This window comes from Pseudoliparis swirei, chromosome 20, assembly GCF_029220125.1.
Source record: "Pseudoliparis swirei isolate HS2019 ecotype Mariana Trench chromosome 20, NWPU_hadal_v1, whole genome shotgun sequence".
Taxonomy (NCBI): Eukaryota; Metazoa; Chordata; class Actinopteri; order Perciformes; family Liparidae; genus Pseudoliparis; species Pseudoliparis swirei.
Genome location: NC_079407.1, coordinates 21,912,982 through 21,933,859, shown reverse-complemented (window position 1 = coordinate 21,933,859; position 20,878 = coordinate 21,912,982). Strand labels below are relative to the sequence as shown.

General features: G+C 40.7%; 1 protein-coding gene across 1 annotated transcript in view; it reads left to right on the top strand.

The window, feature by feature from the left end:
• dlc (deltaC) overlaps nucleotides 1–20,878 on the top strand; it is a 52,776-nt gene that overhangs the window by 8,241 nt on the left and 23,657 nt on the right. The window lies entirely within an intron of this gene.

The following is a 20,878-nucleotide window of genomic DNA, read 5'->3' as shown; positions in this document are numbered from 1 at the left end:
TAATTTCTCCTCTGATCCTCGTGAAGCAGCTCCAGATATTGATGCATCCTAAAGAGTTTTGCTTTTTTCCCCCCTTGGAGCTTGCGGTACAGGACAGATAAGTTGAACTGTTTTTGTGAGGGGATGCTATTGTATATTTACCTTTGCATTGAAAATGCGGAAGGTTATGTTTTGATCCCTGTGTATTTATTTATTTATTTGTATGCGTGTTATTCGCATAACAAAAAAAGTTTTAAACCGAATCCCATGAAATTTGGTGGGATGATTGGTTATTATCCGGGGACCATTTGATTAGATTTTGGGCTCGATCGGGTCAACGGTCAAGGTCATGAAAAAGGTCAACTTCTTGAATCACATGCAATCTGGTGGGATGATTGGTTATTATCCGGGGACCATTTGATTAGATTTTGGGATTGATCGGGTCAAAGGTCAAGGTCAAGGTCACGAAAAGGTCAAAATCTTCTTTTTACCATAGCTCGGTCAATTTATATCCAATTGACATGTAACTAATGCCAAAATGTTCATAATTTAATGCCCAATCTTGTGATATGCGAAGGTATGCGCTCTACCGAGTGCCCCTTCTAGTTTAATTATGTTTGAATCGCAGAGAGAACACATTCTAGAGATGAAGGTGGCTTATTGGTCTCAAATGTTTTCACAGCTAGTCAAAAATACCAGCGTGAACTCCATCGTGAGTGCTCATACTTGTCTTTCCTTTCACCATCCTGTTTTGGTGAAACCATTTGATGCTTCAACAACCCTCGGTGTGTTGCCTTTATTGTGTTCTCTTTTGTTTGTTCTTGCATCTGTGTGACTACCTCGGTTGAACACTTTTGTATCATGAAGGATTATCAGTCCAATATTTATTCAATGTCAATCAACAATGTCATCAATGTCATCTGACTATTTATAAGAACAAGATGGTATTATGATTAAATGATGCCACAACAAAAGGGTATAGTTAAAGGGAACAACCAGAAAATGTGTATTTTAGGATCAGGATTTTCACGAATGACTTCATTTCAGTACAACTTTATTTACTTATTGGACTAACACTGCCATTTGTGCTCTCGTGTTTTAGTTTCTAAAATAGAGATCGAGGGATGTGGTGTTATAGTTCTCAGTGTACTCCAGAATATGTTTTTCTCTTGGCTCAAATGCAGATATGATTGTAGACTGTTTGGTTTTCAAGTTCGCAATGAGCTCCTTATAAGATCCTAAATTAGCCTCATCAGATTTAGTGAGCTTGCATCATCGTAGTGGCACTGACGGACAGTTATCTGTCATCTGCATAGAGGAATATTTCGTGGTGACAAGATAAGTGGCTCAAGAGTCGAGCCCTGTGGAACACCCCAGGGGCAGTAGACACAGGCTGAAGGTACATTCAAGGTACACTCATTGTCTCAGTGAGAACTCTTCATACAAACTCAGTGTCCAGGTCAAAAAAAGATGAGAAACATAGTTTACTTTAGTATAGAAAGTCAGGATGCAGAGCAGGTTCATTTCTCAACAACTGAAACGATTACAAAATGTTCATTGAAATGTTCAAGCGACCACAGCAAAAAACTATTAAAATATAGGAACATACAGCTAGAAGGAAGGCACATCTACTTTAAGAAAGTGGGTCTGTGAAATGGTGTCATGCTTGAAATACATTGTCTTTCTTCTATTATTTTATGATTCCCTCAGACTTCCTCACTAAGGAATCATAAATCATCAAAATGAATGACTGCAGCAGTTTGTTTTAAGATCCAGTGCTGTTTTAATTTTCTGAGCACATTTCTTACTGTACATCATCTGTTGTAGCAGTATGCCATTTAATAACCATAATGATCATAATATTATAATAGGATCATGATTAATTATAACAAGTATGAGTAAGTTGGAGCAGATGCATGTGGAATAATTTCCTTAAAGTCAATGACCTTTGTGTCAGTGGGAAAACTCTGCGCTCCACTGAATATACCCACAACAGTGGGTCCCATTAATATATTACACACATGAAGTAACATCTGTTGGCCAAACAGGCTTTTTAGTAGTTTTTTATGGCAGGTTTTACATGCATGTTTTGGTCCTTCATTTGTTTGTGTCAAACTAAACTGCAACCATTATTGCTTCAAATATTAATCATTATTTCTAACCTTGTCAATGTCTTGACTATATTTTACATTCAATTTTCAATTCATTTGATAAATAAAAGTGAGTTTTCATGGAAGACATGAAATTGTATGGATGACCCCAAACTTTTGAACGGTAGTGTATTTGTTCATAAACACGTTTTTGAGAACGCAAAGTTGGCTCAAGCATCAAGTACACAAACTCAAGCATTACAGCGAGCATGCTGGGATATGATGCATGACTTGGAGGTTCTGTTGGTGCACTATTTCATGTTTCTGATTGGTACTTAAGTACTCAAATTTGGAACTACCCACGGCCCTATTCCTCGTAGTTAGCCATATAATTTTCAGGATAAGATTACATAACTCAGGCTTTTCGGTTCCACAAAGAAAGTTGAGCAAAATCACCATAGCAACACATTCATAAACTTGAACCTGCTCCAGTGCAGACTAATTTAAGCCAGGATCTGTAATCGCGTCATGATGACTTCCTATACGAGCGCTATCCACTCTGCCCACAAGGAATCATTTATTTACAGACCTTCTCGATGCACATTGAACACAACACGCCGCTGCTGGGCAATGACTGTCTCACAGACTGTATGCAGAGCCTTGTGTTACATTGTTGTACAGTGTGTTACATTGTTGTACAGTGTGTAACATTGTTGTACAGTGTGTTACATTGTTGTACAGTGTGTAACATTGTTGTACAGTGTGCTAAATTGTTGTACAGTGTGTTACATTGTTGTACAGTGTGCTACATTGTTGTACAGTGTGTTACATTGTTGTACAGTGTGCTACATTGTTGTACAGTGTGCTACATTGTTGTACAGTGTGTAACATTGTTGTACAGTGTGTACATTGTTGTACAGTGTGTACATTGTTGTACAGTGTGGTACATTGTTGTACAGTTTGGTACATTGTTGTACATTGTTGTACAGTGTGTACATTGTTGTACAGTTTGGTACATTGTTGTACATTGTTGTACAGTGTGTACATTGTTGTACATTGTGGTACATTGTTGTACAGTGTGGTATAGTGTGTACAGTGTGTACATTGTTGTACAGTGTGGTACATTGTTGTACAGTGTGTACATTGTTGTACAGTGTGTAACATTGTTGTACAGTGTGCTACATTATTGTACAGCGTGTAACATTGTTGTACAGCGTGCTACATTGTTGTACAGTGCGCTACATTGTTGTACATTGTGTAACATTGTTGTACAGTGTGTTACATTGTTGTACAGTGTGCTACATTGTTGTACAGTGTGTAACATTGTTGTACAGTGTGTTACATTGTTATACAGTGTGTTACATTGTTATACAGTGTGCTACATTGTTGTACAGTGTGTTACATTGATGTACAGTGTGCTACATTGTTGTACAGTGTGCTACATTGTTGTACAGTGTGTTACATTGTTGTACAGTGTGCTAAATTGTTGTACAGTGTGTTACATTGTTGTACAGTGTGTTACATTGTTGTACAGTGTGTTACATTGTTGTACATTGTTGGACAGTGTGCTACATTGTTGTACAGTGTGTAACATTGTTGTACAGTGTGTTACATTGTTGTACAGTGTGCTACATTATTGTACAGTGCGCTACATTGTTGTACATTGTGTAACATTGTTGTACAGTGTGCTACATTGTTGTACAGTGTGTAACATTGTTGTACAGTGTGCTACATTGTTGGACAGTGTGTTACATTGTTGTACAGTGTGCTACATTGTTGTACAGTGTGTAACATTGTTGTCCAGTGTGCTACATTGTTGGACAGAGTGTTACATTGTTGTACAGTGTGCTACATTGTTGTACAGCGTGCTACATTGTTGTACAGCGTGTTACATTGTTGTACAGTGTGCTACATTGTTGGACAGTGTGCTACATTGTTGTACAGTGTGTTACATTGTTGTACAGTGTGCTACATTGTTGTACAGTGTGTTACAGTGTGCTACATTGTTGTACAGTGTGTAACATTGTTGTACAGTGTGCTACATTGTTGGACAGTGTGCTACATTATTGTACAGCGTGTAACATTGTTGTACAGCGTGGAACATTGTTGTACAGTGTGCTACATTGTTGGACAGTGTGCTACATTATTGTACAGCGTGTAACATTGTTGTACAGTGTGTTACATTGTTGTACAGTGTGCTACATTGTTGTACAGTGTGTAACATTGTTGTACAGTGTGCTACATTGTTGGACAGTGTGCTACATTGTTGTACAGTGTGCTACATTGTTGTACAGTGTGCTACATTGTTGTACAGTGTGTAACATTGTTGTACAGTGTGCTACATTGTTGGACAGTGTGCTACATTATTGTACAGCGTGTAACATTGTTGTACAGCGTGGAACATTGTTGTACAGTGTGCTACATTGTTGGACAGTGTGCTACATTATTGTACAGCGTGGAACATTGTTGTACCATGTGCTAAATTATTGTACAGTGTGTAACATTGTTGTACAGTGTGTTACATTGTTGTACAGTGTGCTACATTGTTGTACAGTGTGCTACATTGTTGTACATTGTGTAACATTGTTGTACAGTGTGCTACATTGTTGTACAGTGTGCTACATTGTTGTACAGTGTGTAACATTGTTGTACCATGTGCTACATTGTTGGACAGTGTGTTACATTGTTGTACAGTCTGCTACATTGTTGTACAGTGTGCTACATTATTGTACAGTGTGTAACATTGTTGTACAGTGTGTTACATTGTTGTACAGTGTGCTACATTGTTTTACAGTGTGCTACATTGTTGTACAGTGTGTAACATTGTTGTACAGTGTGTTAAATTGTTGTACAATGTGCAACATTGTTGTACAGTGTGCAACATTGTTGTACAGTGTGCAACATTGTTGTACAGTGTGCTACATTGTTGTACAGTGTGTAACATTGTTGTACAGTGTGTTACATTGTTGTACAGTGTGCTACATTGTTGTACAGTGTGCTAAATTGTTGTACAGTGTGTTACATTGTTGTACAGTGTGCTACATTGTTGTACAGTGTGTTACATTGTTGTACAGTGTGCTACATTGTTGTACAGTGTGTTACATTGTTGTACAGTGTGTTACATTGTTGTACAGTGTGTTACATTGTTGTACAGTGAGCTACATTGTTGGACAGTGTGCTACATTGTTGTACAGTGTGTTACATTGTTGTACAGTGTGCTACATTGTTGTACAGTGTGTTACATTGTTGTACAGTGTGCTACATTGTTGTACAGCGTGTAACATTGTTGTACAGTGTGCTACATTGTTGTACAGTGTGTTACATTGTTGTACAGTGTGCTACATTGTTGTACAGTGTGTAACATTGTTGTACAGTGTGCTACATTATTGTACAGCGTGTAACATTGTTGTACAGCGTGCTACATTGTTGTACAGTGCGCTACATTGTTGTACATTGTGTAACATTGTTGTACAGTGTGTTACATTGTTGTACAGTGTGTTACATTGTTGTACAGTGTGTTACATTGTTGTACAGTGTGTTACATTGTTGTACAGTGTGCTACATTGTTGTACAGTGTGTTACATTGTTGTACAGTGTGCTACATTGTTGTACAGTGTGTTACATTGTTGTACAGTGTGCTACATTGTTGTACAGTGTGTTACATTGTTGTACAGTGTGCTAAATTGTTGTACAGTGTGTTACATTGTTGTGCAGTGTGCTACATTGTTGTACAGTGTGTTACATTGTTGTACAGTGTGTTACATTGTTGTACATTGTTGGACAGTGTGCTACATTGTTGTACAGTGTGTAACATTGTTGTACAGTGTGTTACATTGTTGTACAGTGTGCTACATTATTGTACAGCGTGTAACATTGTTGTACAGCATGCTACATTGTTGTACAGCGCGCTACATTGTTGTACATTGTGTAACATTGTTGTACAGTGTGCTACATTGTTGTACAGTGTGTAACATTGTTGTCCAGTGTGCTACATTGTTGGACAGAGTGTTACATTGTTGTACAGTGTGCTACATTGTTGTACAGTGTGTAACATTGGTGTACATTGTGCTACATTGTTGTACAGCGTGTTACATTGTTGTACAGCGTGCTACATTGTTGGACAGTGTGCTACATTGTTGTACAGTGTGTTACATTGTTGTACAGTGTGCTACATTGTTGTACAGTGTGTAACATTGTTGTACAGTGTGCTACATTGTTGGACAGTGTGCTACATTATTGTACAGCGTGTAACATTGTTGTACAGTGTGGAACATTGTTGTACAGTGTGCTACATTGTTGGACAGTGTGCTACATTATTGTACAGCGTGTAACATTGTTGTACAGCGTGGAACATTGTTGTACAGTGTGCTACATTGTTGGACAGTGTGCTACATTATTGTACAGTGTAACATTGTTGTACAGTGTGTTACATTGTTGTACAGTGTGCTACATTGTTGTACATTGTGTAACATTGTTGTACAGTGTGCTACATTATTGTACAGTGTGCTACATTGTTGTACAGTGTGTAACATTGTTGTACCATGTGCTACATTGTTGGACAGTGTGTTACATTGTTGTACAGTCTGCTACATTGTTGTACAGTGTGCTACATTATTGTACAGTGTGTAACATTGTTGTATAGTGTGTTACATTGTTGTACAGTGTGTAACAGTGTTGTACAGTGTGCTACATTGTTGTACAGTGTGTAACATTGTTGTACAGTGTGTTAAATTGTTGTACAATGTGCTACATTGTTGTACAGTGTGCTACATTATTGTACAGTGTGCAACATTGTTGTACAGTGTGCTACATTGTTGTACAGTGTGCAACATTGTTGTACAGTGTGCTACATTGTTGTACAGTGTGTAACATTGTTGTACAGTGTGTTACATTGTTGTACAGTGTGCTACATTGTTGTACAGTGTGCTACATTGTTGTACAGTGTGCTAAATTGTTGTACAGTGTGTTACATTGTTGTACAGTGTGCTAAATTGTTGTACAGTGTGTTACATTGTTGTACAGTGTGTAACATTGTTGTACAGTGTGCTACATTATTGTACATTTTGTAAAATTGTTGTACAGCGTGCTACATTATTGTACAGTGTGCTACATTGTTGTACAGTGTGCTACATTGTTGTACATTGTGTAACATTGTTGTACAGTGTGTAACATTGTTGTACAGTGTGCTACATTGTTGGACAGTGTGTTACATTGTTGTACAGTGTGTTACATTGTTGTACAGTGTGCTACATTGTTGTACAGTGTGCTACATTGTTGTACAGTGTGTAACATTGTTGTACAGTGTGCTACATTGTTGTACAGTGTGTAACATTGGTGTACAGTGTGTTACATTGTTGTACAGTGTGCTACATTGTTGTACAGTGTGTTACATTGTTGTACAGTGTGCTACATTGTTGTACAGTGTGTAACATTGTTGTACAGTGTGTTACATTGTTGTACAGTGTGTTACATTGTTGTACAGTGTGCTAAATTGTTGTACAGTGTGTTACATTGTTGTACAGTGTGCTACATTGTTGTACATTGTGTTACATTGTTGTACAGTGTGTTACATTCTTGTACAGTGTGCTACATTGTTGTACATTGTGTTACATTGTTGTACAGTGTGTTACATTCTTGTACAGTGAGCTACATTGTTGGACAGTGTGCTACATTGTTGTACAGTGTGCTACATTGTTGTACAGTGTGTAACATTATTGTACAGCGTGTAACATTGTTGTACAGCGTGCTACATTGTTGTACAGTGTGCTACATTGTTGTACAGTGCGCTACATTGTTGTACATTGTGTAACATTGTTGTACAGTGTGCTACATTGTTGTACAGTGTGTAACATTGTTGGACAGTGTGCTACATTATTGTACAGCGTGTAACATTGTTGTACAGCGTGGAACATTGTTGTACAGTGTGCTACATTGTTGGACAGTGCTACATTATTGTACAGCGTGTAACATTGTTGTACAGTGTGTTACATTGTTGTACAGTGTGCTACATTGTTGTACAGTGTGTAACATTGTTGTACAGTGTGCTACATTGTTGTACAGTGTGGTACATTGTTGTACAGTGTGTACATTGTTGTACAGGGTGGTACATTGTTGTACAGTGTGTACATTGTTGTACAGTGTGCTACATTGTTGTACAGTGTGCTACATTGTTGTACAGTGTGCTACATTGTTGTACAGTGTGTAACATTGTTGTACAGTGTGCTACATTGTTGTACAGTGTGCTACATTGTTGTACAGTGTGTAACATTGTTGTACAGTGTGCTACATTGTTGGACAGTGTGTAACATTGTTGTACAGCATGCTACATTGTTGTACAGTGTGTACATTGTGGTATATTGTGTACATTGTTGTACAGTGTGTTACATTGTTGTGCAGTCTGCTACATTATTGTACAGTGTGTAACATTGTTGTACAGTGTGTTACATTGTTGTACAGTGTGCTACATTGTTGTACAGTGTGCTACATTGTTGTACAGTGTGTAACATTGTTGTACAGTGTGCTACATTGTTGTACAGTGTGTTACATTGTTGTACAGTGTGCTACATTGTTGTACAGTGTGTTACATTGTTGTACAGTGTGCTACATTGTTGTACAGTGTGCTACATTGTTGTACAGTGTGTAACATTGTTGTACAGTGTGCTACATTGTTGTACAGTGTGTAACATTGTTGTACAGTGTGTTACATTGTTGTACAGTGTGCTACATTGTTGTACAGTGTGTTACATTGTTGTACAGTGTGCTACATTGTTGTACAGTGTGCTACATTGTTGTACAGTGTGCTACATTGTTGTACAGTGTGCTACATTGTTGTACAGTGTGTAACATTGTTGTACAGTGTGTTACATTGTTGTACAGTGTGCTACATTGTTGTACAGTGTGTTACATTGTTGTACAGTGTGCTACATTGTTGTACAGTGTGTAACATTGTTGTACAGTGTGCTACATTGTTGTACAGTGTGTAACATTGTTGTACAGTGTGCTACATTGTTGTACAGTGTGTTACATTGTTGTACAGTGTGCTACATTGTTGTACAGTGTGTAACATTGTTGTACAGTGTGCTACATTGTTGTACAGTGTGCTACATTGTTGTACAGTGTGTTACATGGTTGTACAGTGTGCTACATTGTTGGACAGTGCACATTGTTGTACAGTGTGCTACATTGTTGTACAGTGTGCTACATTGTTGTACAGTGTGTAACATTGTTGTACAGTGTGCTACATTGTTGTACAGTGTGCTACATTGTTGTACAGCGTGGAACATTGTTGTACAGTGTGCTACATGGTTGTACAGTGTGCTACATTGTTGGACAGTGTGCTACATTATTGTACAGCGTGTAACATTGTTGTACAGTGTGCTACATTGTTGTACAGCGTGGAACATTGTTGTACAGTGTGCTACATTATTGTACAGTGTGTAACATTGTTGTACAGTGTGCTACATTGTTGTACAGTGTGCTACATTGTTGTACATTGTGTAACATTGTTGTACAGTGTGCTACATTATTGTACAGTGTGCTACATTGTTGTACAGTGTGTAACATTGTTGTACCATGTGCTACATTGTTGTACATTGTGTAACATTGTTGTACAGTGTGCTACATTGTTGGACAGTGTGTTACATTGTTGTACAGTGTGTTACATTGTTGTACAGTGTGCTACATTGTTGTACAGTGTGTAACATTGTTGTCCAGTGTGCTACATTGTTGGACAGAGTGTTACATTGTTGTACAGTGTGCTACATTGTTGTACAGTGTGTTACATTGTTGTACAGTGTGCTACATTGTTGTACAGTGTGTAACATTGTTGTCCAGTGTGCTACATTGTTGTACAGTGTGTTACATTGTTGTACAGTGTGTAACATTGGTGTACAGTGTGCTACATTGTTGTACAGCGTGTTACATTGTTGTACAGCGTGCTACATTGTTGGACAGTGTGCTACATTGTTGTACAGTGTGTAACATTGTTGTACAGTGTGCTACATTGTTGTACAGTGTGTAACATTGTTGTACAGTGTGCTACATTGTTGGACAGTGTGTAACATTGTTGTACAGTGTGCTACATTGTTGGACAGTGTGTTACATTGTTGTGCAGTCTGCTACATTATTGTACAGTGTGTAACATTGTTGTACAGTGTGTTACATTGTTGTACAGTGTGCTACATTGTTGTACAGTGTGCTACATTATTGTACAGTGTGCTACATTATTGTACAGTGTGCTACATTGTTTTACAGTGTGCTACATTGTTGTACAGTGTGTAACAGTGTTGTACAGTGTGCTACATTGTTGTACAGTGTGCTACATTGTTGTACAGTGTGCTACATTGTTGTCCAGTGTGTAACATTGTTGTACAGTGTGTTACATTGTTGTACAGTGTGCTACATTGTTGTACAGTGTGCTACATGGTTGACCTAGTCTGTTGTAAATTAGTGTTTTGGGTGGATTTCTTTGTCGTAAAGGATATTTTCTGGTGGAAGCTGGTGGCAACTCAGGATCACTCTCGTCTGCTCCATCAGATGACGACACTTGTCCAGCGTTGACCTTGTCTGCTCCATCAGATGACGACACTTGTCCAGCGTTGACCTCGTCTGCTCCATCAGATGACGACCCTTGTCCAGCGTTGACCTCATCTGCTCCATCAAATGACGACAATTGCTCAGCTTCCCCTCTTTCTCCATGCTCCACCTCTGGTTCCATGCTGCCTTCATCATCTCTTACTGGACCCTCCTCTTCTTCGGCGGTTTGCTCCAGTTCTCTGACAGTGGCTTGTGGCTGGAATTCCTCTGCTTTTGCTCTCAGCTGGCTAACATGTTGAAGAGGTTCTGCTGGTCGTGTGGTGATGACTCTCCAGTTCTTTTCGTCCTCCGAGCTACTGTCAGAGTTTCTGTCCTTCTGTTTTTGCTGTTTTTTCTTCGTTATACCTGTGTTCGACTTCTTTTTTTTCATTTTCTTTCTCTTGTTTATCTTCTTCCACAGGCAGGAAGTCACAGGGCAGTAACAGATTTCTGTGCAGTACTCTGGTCCTTCCTGGGCCTCTCTCTGGCTGTACAACGTAGACAGGACTGTCCTTATGTTTCCTCTCGGTTATCACATGGATTCTCTCTTCCCAATATGATCTGAGTTTTCCTGGTCCTCCTCTGTCTTTGAAGTTTCGCACCAGTACTCTACACCCTGGGTGTAGCTCACCTCCATAAGCTTTTTGGTCATAGTGCTTCTTCGCTCTATTGTTCTCCTTCTGGACTGTCTGCGATGCTAGCCTGTATGCCTCCTGCATCCGCCTTCTCCACTTGCTTGCATATTCATTGTGAGAAGCCCCCTGGTCAGTTGGTTTCAGGCCAAACATCATGTCAACAGGAAGTCTAGGGTTCCTACCATAGAGAAGGTAGTATGGGGCATATCCTGTTGCTTCACTTCGTGTACAGTTATACGCATGCACAACCTTAGCTAAGGAGTTCTTCCAATCTGACTTTGCATCTTCTGTCAGATTTCTGAGCATAGAAAGGAGTGTTCGATTAAATCTCTCCACCTGACCGTTTCCAGCTGGATGGTAGGGTGTTGTGTGTGAACCTTGGATGCCACAGTATTCTTCGAGCTTGGAAAACAGTTTATTCTCAAATTCTCTGCCTTGGTCATGATGCAACTTGGCAGGAAATCCAAACTTGAGCACAAAGTCACCAAATATCTTTTCAGCGGCAGTTTTTGCTGACTTGTTGGTGCATGCGTATGCCTGCGCGACGCGTGAAGTGATCCATCACAACTAGGATATACTCATATCCTCCCTTACAGCTTTCCAGATGCAAGTAGTCAATTGAGACCATCTCAAAAGGGTAGGTAGTCACTATATTAACCAGTGGTGCTCTGGTTGGCTTGTTCGGTCTCTTCCGTTTGAGGCAGCTGCACACCTTGGTCACATAGTGCTCCACATCTTTTTGCATATGAGGCCAAAAGAATCGATCTCGGATCAGACTGAGTGTTCGCTCCACGCCGAGGTGTCCCATTTCCTCATGTAGCTCCCTATAGATCAGTTGATGGAATGCTGCAGGTAACACTAGTTGCGCTCGAGACACTGACTTTCTGTACAGGATACCATCTTCATTGATGTACAGCTTGTTTTTCTCCCTCACTAGAAGAGAGATGTCATTGCGTCTGTCTTTTCCTCCCAGATGAGGCCACTGTCCTGTGATGACATATTCTCTTACCTTGCCAATGACTGGATCATCCTCTTGTGTTTTCTTTAGGTTTTCAATGGATACTTCAGCCACTGGAGATGTTATTCGTTCTTGTTCTACTTCATTGCATGCTGCAGTGATAGTGACTGGACACATCCAGGGCTCATGCTCGTGGAATTCGAGTTGCAGTGCATCTGTGACTGTTGTTATCACCTCGGGCTCCATTTCCTGTGTGCATGTGTGGATGTATTGCTCCATGTCCAGCGGCATTCGCGACAAGCCGTCAGCGTCTCCATTGGCTTTTCCAGGCCGATATTTGATTGAGAACGGAAAGTCGGCTAATTCTGCAATCCACCTGTGTGTCGTGGCGTTCAGCTTTGCTGTTGTCAATACATAAGTTAAGGGATTATTGTCTGTGTAGACAACAAAAGAAGGTGCATAGTACAAGTAATCCCTAAACCTTTCACAGATTGCCCACTTCATGGCTAAGAACTCTAGCTTTCCAGAGTGAAGGTGGTAGTTAGTTTCTGGAGCGGTTAGTGTTCTTGACCCATAACCGATGACAACCAACTTGCCTTGCTGCCTCTGATAAAGTACTGCACCAAGCCCCTGCTGAGAAGCATCACAGTGTAACACAAATGGTTTCTCAAAGTCTGGGTAACCTAGCAGTGGTGGACGCAAAAGGTGCTCCAGAAGCTGGCAGAGCACTTCCTGATGTTGTTCTGTCCAGACGATAGGCTGGTTTGAGGAGTGCTGAGCTGACCTCTTAGTTTTCCCCTTGCTCCTGGTTGCTTTTGATCCTTGAACTTGACTACCTGGCATTTTCTCAGGAGACAGAAGATTGTACAGCGGCTTGGCGATGCGTGAAAAGTTTGGGATGTATGGCCGGTAGTACGACAGGAATCCTAACATTTTCCTCAAGTCGCCGACAGTCTCAGATCTGCGGTCTTTTAGTGCCTGTACTGGTGCTATTTCTGCTGGATCCATGCAATAGCCATCCTTTGACACAATCTTGCCTAAGAATCTCACCCTGTCTTTAAACACTTCACACTTTTTAGCTGTCAGTTTTACTCCATGTGCTTGATAACGACGCAGCACTTCTCTCAAATCTTGAAGATGTTCTTCAAAGGATTTGCTGTGGACAAGATTGTCATCCAAGCACGGCTGTGATGTTTCATCTCTGAGACCTGTAAGACATTCCTCCATACTGCGCTGGAATTCTGCTGGAGCTGAGGACAGGCCGAAAGGGATCCGTACCCACTCATATAAGCCCCATGGTGTAATAAAAGCAGTAAGCGGTCGACTACTCTCCTCCATGAAACCCTGATGGTAAGCCTTGCCTTGGTCCAGCACAGAGAACCACGCACTTCCACTCAGGCTGTTTAGCATGTCTTGTACTCTGGGAATAGGGTGCCGATCAGGAATCGATTTTTGATTCAGTTCCCGGTAATCTATGCACAAACGCAAACTTCCATCTTTCTTACGCACACAGACAATTGGTGAAGAGTATGGGGACCGGGAATTCTTTATCCATCCTCTATTCAGTAGATCCTCCAAATACTCCTTCACCTCCTTGTGAAGCGGTTTGGGTACAGAGATGTAGGTGCGTCTTACCGGAGTTGTGTCACTTAATCGGATTTTCAACTGCAGAGATGGGATACATCCCACATCACTGTCGTCCTTTGAGAATGCCACACATTCTTCCCGTAGCATTTGTCTAACTTGTTCCTGCTGGTCTGTAGTCAGGTGATCAACTGATACTGGAGGGTCCCATCCATCTTCTTTGACTGTGTTCCCCTGACTGTGTTGTTCTTGGTGCTTCTCAGGAATGCTGTCTGATGTTGCCGTGATTCTCTGACAAGCTGTTCTGACTGTTAGCTCACTAGCATGAACTGGTTTACATCCACTGGATATATAGCTTTGACTTGTTGCAGCTTTCCCAACACTGTGCGAGGGGAGAGAGTGATGTCTTGCTTGCTTCCATTAGTGACAGGGATAGCCACTCTTGACCAATTTCCTTTCTGCAGGCAGATGACAGTGTCAGTAATGTTCAAGCCCTCTGGCCACTTTGGGATCTCCTCAGCTTCAAAAAGAACTTCCTGTTTTGTATAGAGGGGACCTGTCCTAACACTACACTTCACCTCTCTGGTCTGACCTGCTGGAATCACTGTCTTTAGCCTCCCAAGCTTTACCACTCCTTCCCGGTCATTCTGGTCACGACTCTGTATCAGATGGATCAACACATCTGCTTTTTTACAGTCAATGGAGAAAGCTTCTTTTACCACAACAGGTGTCTGTTCTGGATGCTGCTCCATTCCACTCATTACAAGATGCTCGATTGCATTGTAGCCAATAATCGGTGGGTCTGCTACACCTGGCTGGTCCGAAACAAGCACTGGCACGAGTAGCTCTGGTTGAGGACCCTTACTTGATGCCAACTTGAACTTCAGCTCAACCCAGCCAGCAAAGGGGATGGGTGTTTGATTTGCTGCTTTGCCAACAAGAGTCTCATCTTCATCCAAGAGTTCATTCATGCTCCGTAGCCGGATATGTGGGAGACAGCATTTCCTCCAACTTTCGTTGATAATCGTGACTTGTGAACCTGTGTCCCACAGTGCTTGTGTTGCTACTCCCTCAAAGAAACAGTCCACCATACACTTTCTTCCAATAAGGGCCTTCAGCTTGGCTTGGCGACGTAGTGAGAGATGGCTAGCATAGGTAGCACCAACTGTCTGTTCAGTCTTCCCACTTTTCTCCAACTCCGCCTCCAGCTGCCTGATACGGTCACACAACAGCTCGTGCATCTTTTCATCTGGATCTGTGTGGCTTGGAGCTAATGCTTCTGGGGGTGAGACTGTTTGGATCGTCACATTTAAGTGGTCAAATTTCCTATCCGCTCTACAGCCTCTGGAAAGGTGCCCTGTCTGACCACACTTAAAGCAGTGTTCACACTGATCACCTGTTCCCTGCTCCTGACACGCTCTACATCCTCTCTTCGTAGTACCTCTGACTTGGCGTTTGGGCCATTGGGAGTTAGTTAGGCTTTTCTTCATTTCTGCCATTTCTTCCCTCAGCAATCTGACTGTTTCATACAGTTCTGAGTCTCTTGGACTGGTGACAGCAGGTGTTTTATAATACTTAGGCTTCACAACCTCTGCAGACTGATCCTGAAACCCAACTCTAGCTTTGACTGCACCCTGATGCTGAGGACTGGGCTGCATTTCTGTCCGTAGTTCATTCACTTTTGGTGATTTACTGCTACTGCTCCTACTTTGCTTCGACTGTCTCTCGAGTTCTACACTAGCTGCTTCGTTCATCCTGTCAATGAGTATTTCATCTGTCACTCTCTGTTCATCAAGATAAGGCTTGCTGAAACTTGATGTGGTCGCTAACAACCCAGTACTAACTGACCTCAAGAATTTCTTCTGGATAAGCTCAGGACTGTATTGTTCATCTGACTCTCCCTCTCTTGAAGCAAGTAAAAGTCTTTCTTTCAACTCAATGGCTCTAAAGAGGAAGTTTTGAGGGGACTCACGACTCTCTTGTGTTATATTTACTAGCCTGTGGTATAGGTCAGTAGAGCTTTCCTCTTTAAAGTGCCCCTTTAAAATGGATTTCAACTGTGGCAGGGTGAGGTCACTTTTAATCTCAAGCATATCTTGAATACTCAAACCCGGACTGATTGATTTGATCACAGCCTCCATGACTTCAGCCTCACTGTGTCCTCCGCGGAGACCTTTATCAATCTGGTGCGTCAGATTTGTGTATGAGAGTCTGTCTTTCTGTCCTTTTTCCCCAATCTGGCCACAGATCTTGAACTCTCTCCTAATGGTTACTTCTGGTGGTCTGTTCACAGGAGAAAATAACACATTTGACGAAGCAGGACCTGATCTTGGAGGTGTCCCGCTCATTCTGTCGCTCAGCCTCCTAACTTCATCATGTAGAGCTTCACTAGAAAGCTGGAGCTGTGAATATTTTTTAGCCAAACTCACTTCATCAGTTACTTTCTGACTGTCTGATCCTGTATTTTCTGTACTTTCCTTTGTTTCTGTGCTTTCAGTATTTCCATTTATCTGATCAACGGTTTCCAACATTGTCCTTAGGAAATGCCTTGCACTTTCCTGATCTTCGTCATTAATGACATCATCCATAGATTCGTTTATTTGTCTGATTAATGCTCGTCTTGTTATGACATTACCACTTTTGATTTTAGCTTCTTGACACACCTCTTTGAGCTGACTCAGCTGCATCAACCACAGTCTCTGCGACACGGTCTCTGCCAACTCCTCAAGCTCCATGGTGTCTGATGAAGCCGCGCCCCCTTAGCTGCGCGCGGACCGTCCCTGTAGCTGCGCGCGGACCGTCTCCGTCAAATCCCGCTCCTTGTCACAATGAGCCCGACGTTAATCATCCCAGCGGTGCCTCCAATATTTGTTGCACACTTGGACATATGACATCCAGGCGTGTATGGTTTTTGAATGGTTTATATCAACTCACGGAAACTGAAAGCACAGAAACAGAACACACTCAGCAACATCACTGCAGACTTGCAGGCTGTGGATCTATCTGGCTAACTACTTTATACATATACATACAAACAACACATTGGCTTACTCTATCACTCTAACTACTCCATTCACCCTGGCGACATTCTGCACGTTCACACAACTCTCATTCTCACAGGTTACAGGTGGTTACTACTGTTCCTCACTCGCTAGCATGACTCTGACGCACTATATACCCTTCGACACATCATCACATCACATTCACGCAACTCCGACATACATTCACATATTACATATTACATATTCGGATTACTGACGATGATCCCTGTCGCTACCTTTATATAGTTAATCACGTTTACTGACCTGAAAGCACAGAAACAGAACACACTCAGCAACATCACTGCAGACTTGCAGGCTGTGGATCTATCTGGCTAACTACTAGCGGAAGGTTTTCCCTCGCTTTCATCCAGAAGGACCCCTGAGCTGACCTGAGTGCCTGTACCATTGTTAACCCTTCACACACATGCATACACACACCAGGAGAATAATGACACAATTAACAATCAATAACAATACAAATACAATAAAATAAATATCAATGTCCAGTGTTACTGAGGGCCCCACATGTTACATTGTTGTACAGTGTGCTACATTGTTGTACAGTGTGTTACATTGTTGTACAGTATGCTACATTGTTGTACAGTGTGTTACATTGTTGTACAGTGTGCTACATTGTTGTACAGTGTGTTACATTGTTGTACAGTGAGCTACATTGTTGGACAGTGTGCTACATTGTTGTACAGTGTGTAACATTGTTGTACAGTGTGCTACATTGTTGTACAGTGTGTTACATTGTTGTACAGTGTGCTACATTGTTGTACAGTGTTTAACATTGTTGTACAGTGTGCTACATTATTGTACATTTTGTAACATTGTTGTACAGTGTGCTACATTAATGTACAGTGTGCTACATTGTTGTACATTGTGTAACATTGTTGTACAGTGTGTAACATTGTTGTACAGTGTGCTACATTGTTGGACAGTGTGTTACATTGTTGTACAGTGTGTTACATTGTCGTACAGTGTGCTACATTGTTGTACAGTGTGCTACATTGTTGTACAGTGTGTAACATTGTTGTACAGTGTGCTACATTGTTGTACAGTGTGTAACATTGGTGTACAGTGTGCTACATTGTTGTACAGTGTGCTACATTGTTGTACAGTGTGTAACATTGTTGTACAGTGTGCTACATTGTTGTACAGTGTGCTACATTATTGTACAGCGTGTAACATTGTTGTACAGCGTGTAACATTGTTGTACAGTGTGCTACATTATTGTACAGTGTGTAACATTGTTGTACAGTGTGCTACATTGTTGTACAGTGTGCTACATTGTTGTACATTGTGTAACATTGTTGTACAGTGTGCTACATTATTGTACAGTGTGCTACATTGTTGTACAGTGTGTAACACTGTTGTACAGTGTGCTACATTATTGTACAGTGTGCTACATTGTTGTACAGTGTGCTACATTGTTGGACAGTGTGTTACATTGTTGTACAGTCTGCTACATTATTGTACAGTGTGTAACATTGTTGTACAGTGTGTTACATTGTTGTACAGTGTGCTACATTATTGTACAGTGTGTTACATTGTTGTACAGTGTGCTACATTGTTGTACAGTGAGCTACATTGTTGTACAGTGTGTAACACTGTTGTACAGTGTGCTACATTGTTGTACAGTGTGCTACATTGTTGTACATTGTGTAACATTGTTGTACAGTGTGCTACATTATTGTACAGTGTGCTACATTGTTGTACAGTGTGTAACATTGTTGTACAGTGTGCTACATTGTTGTACAGTGTGTAACATTGTTGTACAGTGTGCTACATTATTGTACAGTGTGCTACATTATTGTACAGTGTGTAACATTGTTGTACAGTGTGCTACATTGTTGTACAGTGTGCTACATTATTGTACAGTGTGTAACATTGTTGTACAGTGTGCAACATTGTTGTACAGTGTGTAACATTGTTGTACAGTGTGTTACATTGTTGTACAGTGTGGTACATTGTTGTACAGTGTGGTACATTGTTGTACAGTGTGCTACATTGTTGTACATTGTGTTACATTGTTGTACAGTGTGCTACATTGTTGTACAGTGTGTTACATTGTTGTACAGTGTGCTACATTGTTATACAGTGTGTAACATTGTTGTACAGTGTGTAACATTGTTGTGCAGTGTGTAACATTGTTGTACAGTGTGCTACATTGTTGTACAGTGTGGTACATTGTTGTACAGTGTGCTACATTATTGTACAGTGTGTAACATTGTTGTACAGTGTGTAACATTGTTGTACAGTGTGCTACATTGTTGTACAGTGTGTAACATTGTTGTACAGTGTGTTACATTGTTGTACAGTGTGCTACATTGTTGTACAGTGTGCTACATTGTTGTACAGTGTGCAACATCGTTGTACAGTGTGCTACATTGTTGTACAGTGTGTAACATTGTTGTACAGTGTGGTACATTGTTGTACAGTGTGCTACATTGTTGTACATTGTGTTACATTGTTGTACAGTGTGCTACATTGTTGTACAGTGTGTTACATTGTTGTACAGTGTGCTACATTGTTATACAGTGTGTAACATTGTTGTACAGTGTGTAACATTGTTGTGCAGTGTGTAACATTGTTGTACAGTGTGCTACATTGTTGTACAGTGTGGTACATTGTTGTACAGTGTGCTACATTGTTGTACATTGTGTTACATTGTTGTACAGTGTGCTACATTGTTATACAGTGTGTAACATTGTTGTACAGTGTGTAACATTGTTGTGCAGTGTGTAACATTGTTGTACAGTGTGGACGATGAACATCAGGAAAGCCGCTGCACGCCGTGCTGCTTGTAAAGTTTATATGGCATTAAGAAACTTCCCTCGCCATGTCTGAGTAAATGCAATCAATGAGGGTGTTTATGGAATTGCAGGTAATTGAGTTATTCAATATTTTACCATTTAACATAAATCCATTCCCATCACTATTCATTACGGAGTTTATCATTATGCCCTACGAGGGCCAGCTCCTCAGAAGTCGTCTAATCTGGAGTCTTTGGTCCTTCCCCCTGTCTCGACCATATCGGCCCTCGTTCTGTTTGCTATATGAAGGACGTGACAGCGACCATCTTCTCAATGCATTACCATGGCACATATTGTATTGACTCAACATTCTGAATAATGTTTTTGTGCTTAGTTTTTACCTGCTCCCATGTCCTCTGGATGGCTGGGTTGCAACTAACACAGGCTTGAAAGCACTGACAGTGTTATTATTACACCATAGCTTCTCGTTTTTGGAGAACATGATTAAGGCGGACTCATGATAAGAAGAGATCGAATCACAGACAATTTATTTTCACTGCTTCAGTTTATTACATTTCTGATTATGAATAATACATACATACACACACACACACACACACATACATACGCATACATACATACATACACATACACACACACACACATACATACATACACACACACATACATACGCATACATACATACATACACACATGCATACATACACACACACACACTCACACCTATACACACATACATACATACACATACATACATACATACACACATACATACGTACACACACATACATACGCATACATACAGACATACATACACACACACATACACACACACACATACATACACACACACATACATACACAAACACACACACATACATACATACACACACATACACTACCGTTCAAAAGTTTGGGATCACCCAGACAATTTCGTGTTTTCCATGAAAACTCACACTTTTATTTATCAAATGAGTTGCAAAATGTATAGAAAATATAGTCAAGACATTGACAAGGTTAGAAATAATGATTTGTATTTGAAGTATTAATTTTTTTCTTCAAACTTTGCTTTCGTCAAAGAATGCTCCTTTTGCAGCAATTACAGCATTGCAGACCTTTGGCATTCTAGCTGTTAATTTGTTGAGGTAATCTGTTGAAATGTCACCCCACGCTTCCTGAAGCACCTGCCACAAGTTGGATTGGCTTGATGGGCACTTCTTGCGGACCATACGGTCAA